Below are 5,422 nucleotides of genomic sequence, written 5' to 3'. Positions count from 1 at the left end.
AATAATCGGAATCAGGTGTTTTAATAACTTACGTGGCCTCAGGTGTATAAAATGAAGCACCTAGGCATGCAGACTGTTTTTACAATCATTTGTGAAAGAATGGGCCGCTCTCAGGAGCTCAGTGAATTCCAGCGTGGAACTGTGATGGGATGCTACCTGTGCAACAACAAATGTCCTCGCTACTAAATATTACACAGTCAACTGTCAGCTGTATTATAAATACGTGGAAGCATTTGGGAAACAGCAACTCAGCCAAGAGGTGGTAGGCCATGTAAACTGACGGAGCAAGGTCAGCGGGTGCTGAGGCGCTTAGTATAAAGAGGTAGCCAACTTTCTGCAGAGTCAATCGCTACAGACCTCCAAACTTCATGTGGCCTTCAGATTAGCTCAAGAACAGTGTGCAGAGAGCTTCATTGAATGGGTTTCCGTGACCGAGCAGCTGCATCCAAGCCATACATCAAGTGCAATGCAAACAGGATGCAGCGGACTGGGATGCAGTGGTGTAAAGCACACCGCCACTGGACTCTATTGGAGACACGTTCTCTGGAGTGACAAATTGCGCTTCTCTATCTGGTTATCTGATGGACGAGTCTGGGCTTGGCATTTGCCAGGAGAACAGTACTTGTCTCATTGCATTGTGCCATTATCATTGTGGGATAATGGTATGGGGTTGCTTTTGAGGAGCTGGGCTTGGCCCCCTTAGTTCCCGTGAAAGGAATGCTTCAGCACACCAAGACATTTTGGACAATTCCATGCTCCCAACTTTGTGGAAACATTTTGGAGCTGACCCCTTCCTCTTCCAACATGACAAAAAGCAAGGTCCATAAAGACATGGATGACAGAGTCAGGTATAGATGAACTTGACTGGCCTGCACTGGCCTGGAGTCCTGAACTCAACCCAATAGAACACGTTTGAGATGAATTAGAGCAGAGACTAAGAGCCAGGCCTTCTCGTCCAGTGTGTGACCTCACAGTCGCTTCTGGAAGAATGAAAAAAAAATAAAAAATTCCCATAAGCACACTAGTGAACCTTATGGACAGCCTTCCCAGAAGAGTTGTTATAGCTGCAAAGGGTGGACCTACGTCATATTGAACCCTATGGATTAGGAATGGGATGTCATTTAACTTCATATGCGAGTCAGGGCAGGTGAGCGAATACTTTTGGCAATATAGTGTATAATGGAGATTCCTAAGTCACAAAAATACATTCTAGAGTGTATGAGTTAGTGTCAAATTCAAGTCATACAGTATTTCTCTTTTTGAATTTCTGTATATTCAGTGCTTTAACTAATCAGGGTTTATGCACTGCCACCACTTTTGCTTTTTTGGATTCCGTAAACCTACAGATAAATATGTAAAGTTAAAACACCGATATATATTCTTCCAGGGAAAACAGGCAGCAGGAAGTGAAAACCTTTTAGATGCATCTCTTATCTTTTTGCAACTTGCTGATATGGCTGTAAACAGTACTATTATCAAGACTGCATCATTTGACAACTATCATGCATGTTAAAAGGTATTCGGTTTAGCAAATTACAATGTGCCATGAGTAGAATGACTGCACTGCTAGAAATTGACAGAGTGCAATATGTACTGTATGTTACAAAGAGAAGTCATTATCAACTAACTTGACACACCTACTCTTAATGACTTTAGACCTTTAGCACTAACATCACATGCCATGATGACATTTGTGAGACTGGCTCTGCACTACCCTAGGTACCAGGTACCAGGCTTTCAGTTTGCAATTCAAGGGCACATTGGGCTAGCGCATGCCATTTTTCCTAATGCACAGAACATACTCCTACCTGGCGAGTTAAGATGGCACTGTTAGAGTCATGTTCTTTGACTTCTTAAGTGCCTTCAACACAATCCAGCCTGCCAATCCTGCTTGCTGCAAAACTGGAGGAGATCTTGGTTTACATGAACACTATGGGCTTTGTTGAGTGGTGCAACAATAACCGCTCAACATCAACAAAACCAATGAACTGGTGGTTGACTTCAGGAAGAGCAGAGAGATCACTCTCCCAGTCACAATACAAATACAGTCCACATCAACAATAAAGTGAATGTGTGCAACAAGCTACTCGAGATCTATCAGTCAATAATAGCAAGTGCTCTGTACTTTGCAGTTGTGTACTGGGGAGGTGGCATCAAGGTTGGTGAGTGGAACAGACTGAACAAACTGATCAAAAAGTCTGGAGTCTGTCTGAAGGCTGTGGCAGAAAGGATTAATTTCACCTGCTTCATGATGAATTGTGGCAGATGCGATGCTGATTTAGCCACAGACTGATTCCACCAAAAAGCTGAATGTAACACTTCAGACAAACATATGTATGTAAATTCATGCCAGCCCTGTACTGTATTTTATTATTATTTATGCAAAAATGTTCTTTAATCTCTTAATTTACCTTAGCATTACTTTTAAAACTAAAGACTGTAAGACTCTCTGTGAGCCTAATGGTGAGGTCCTTGATGGACTGAATTTCTGTGTGGACACCCACACATTGAAATGTTTTGCTGCTTTCCAAGCCCTGGGTCAAAAAGGGGCTAGAGATTGCTGTCTGTCAGGATCATTCAGGGAAAGGAGGAAAAACTAAAACAAATCCTTCAGCAAAACAGCACCAGGGGGGCTGTGGACCAGGCCAATGAATTTAATAAATGGAGCATCAGAGACCCTTGCACTACAGGGTCCTCATTCCCTCCCCCACACGACTCAGCCACCCCCATGTAATGTCCATTTCAGTGGATCAAGTAAGGAGTGAGCTGAACAGGCTTCACCCCACAAAGGCTGCACTGCCAGATGGAGAATAATAGTAATGTCTGTCTTATACATTCTTACCTTGGTTCTCTATCGTTCAAGACTACTGCGTCCAAAGCGTTACATATTGCAGAAACTGATAACCCCAGGTCATGCTTGAAACGACCCAAGGGTCTGCCCCCAGAGTGTCCTCTGGCAGCCAGGGGTGGGGATGCATCAGGAAGGAGGAGGGGCTCTGGAAGAAGCCAGGGCCTTCCTGCCTTGCTGCCAATTGTTAAGTCACCACAGACCATCCAGCTGGGGAGGAACAATCTGAACTGCAGATGCCATCCAAGGGGCAGCAGACTGCAGCAGTCTCAGGGAATCTGGGCCAAACATTTACATTTGACATTTTTAGTCATTTAGCAGACGCTTTTATCCAAAGCGACTTACAAGTAGGGTACAAGGGTAGGCAGGGTAAGCGTGAGGAGGTCTTGCCTAAGGACCCCTACTGGTTGTAGGCCACAGCTGGGATTTGAACCCCAGTCTCCCACATGGAAGGAGGTGATGTTACCACTACACTAACCAGCCGCTGAAGGAGCCTCAGGCAGCTTTAGCAGGCAGTCCCATAGAAAACACAGAAGCTTCTCTTCTTCCTTCATTCTCTCAGGTATGAACAAACTCATTCACGTTTTTGACAGAGCATTCCGGTATGTGTACTTGTATGTAAAGTTCCAACTGTGACTGCTGGGAACACTTCAAGACTGAAGCTAAGAGATGGACTCATTCTGGCTATTACCTTACCCCTTACTCATTCAAACCTCTGCAGTAATGTTTACTACTGACTAGTCTCCTACACAGAGGGCAGTGATCTTACCACTACGTTATCCAGCAGGTTCCGCTCAATCACTGTCTCACTTTTGTTTTTGGTAAGACTCTTAAGATGTTAGAATGATTGTTCTGATCAGATAATATCAGCTTTACTGTAGTCCTGCTACTACTGAGAAAATACTACAGTACTGTAATTACTGAAAGAATACTGCATTACTGTTACTGCTGACAGAATACTGCAGTACTGTTACTGCTAACAGAATACTGCAATAAAATGGTTAATGGTCAGCAATTATATAGTGCTTTTCTACCTTACTGGTACTGAAAGCTAATTTACATTGCTTCTCATTCACTCATTTGCACACACACACACACACACCTGACTCACCGGGGGCATTGGGGTTCAGTATTTTGACAAAATACTACAGTGCTATTATTATTAGAGAATACTGCAAGTGTTTCTTTCCAAACAGCACTAACTTCTGTTAATTAGTGGGTGACTTTAATATCCATGTAGATGTTGATGATAACTGCCTCAAAACTGCATTTAATTCACTATTAGACTCCATTGGTTTTACCCAAAATGTAAATAAGCCCACTCACTGTTTTAACCACACCCTTGATCTTATTCTGACTATTAACTAAAGTTGATCAGTTAATAGTTTTTCCCAAAAATCCTCTTTTATCTGACCATTTCTTAATAACATTTGAATTTACACTACCACACTTTAGTAAACCTACTGATAAGATTCACTACAGTAGATGTTTATGTGAAAATGTTGTTGACAAATTTAAGGAACTGATTCCATCTTTTATTTCAGAGCCATGTACCAACACAGTGGAAGGCAGTTATTTTAACGTTACTCCAGCACAAGTGGACTATCTTGTTAATAGTACTGGTGCTTCACTTAGACCAATACTTAATACTGTTGCTCCTCTGAAAAAGAAGCTAGTGAGTCAGAGGAAGTTAGCTCCACGGTACAATTCACAAATCCGTAGCTTAAAGCAGAAATCACGTAAGCTGGAAAGGAGGTGGCTGTAGAAGAAATTTAATTTTGTGACTGTTTAATGTTTTGTGCTGACTCAGCTGAACTCAGACAAGACAGAGGTTATACTGTTCGGGCCTAAAAATCTAAGGGACACTATGTCTAATCACGTTCTCACCCTTGATGACTTAGTACTGGCCTCAAGTAATACTGTAAGAAATCTCGTAGTTATCTTTGATCAGGATATCTCCTTCAGTTCATACATCAAAGATATCTCCAAAACTGCCTTTTTTCACCTGAGAAACATTGCTAAAATTAGGAGCATCCTGTCCCAAAGTGATGCTGAAAAACTAGTCCATGCATTTGTTACTTCCAGACTGGACTATTGTAATTCCTTATTAATAGGATGCCCTAATAACTCATTAAATCCAACCAAACCAGTTAATCCAAATCGTGCAGCCAGACTTCTGACTGGAATTAGAAAGAGATCATATTTCTCCTACGTTAGCTTCTCTCCATTGGCTCCCTGTAAAATCCAGAATTGAATTTAAAATTCTTCTCCTCACTTATAAATCCCTTAATAATCAGGCTCCATCTTATCTCAAAAAACTCATAGTTCCATATCTTCCAAGCAGAACTCTACGTTCTCAGACTGCAGGTTTACTTCTGGTTCCTAGAGTTTCCAAAAGTAGAATAGGAGGCAGAGCCTTTAGCTATCAAGCCCCTCTCCTGTGGAACCAGCTCCCAGTTCAGGTTCAGGAGGCAGACACCCCCTCCACATTTAGATAGATAGATAGATAGATAGATACTTTATTGATCCCCAAGGGGAAATTTTGGTGTTGCAGCAGCCATTACACGCAAAAAT

This window comes from Anabas testudineus, chromosome 13, assembly GCF_900324465.2.
Source record: "Anabas testudineus chromosome 13, fAnaTes1.2, whole genome shotgun sequence".
Lineage (NCBI taxonomy): Eukaryota > Metazoa > Chordata > Actinopteri > Anabantiformes > Anabantidae > Anabas > Anabas testudineus.
Note: the sequence above shows the minus strand (reverse complement) of the source record.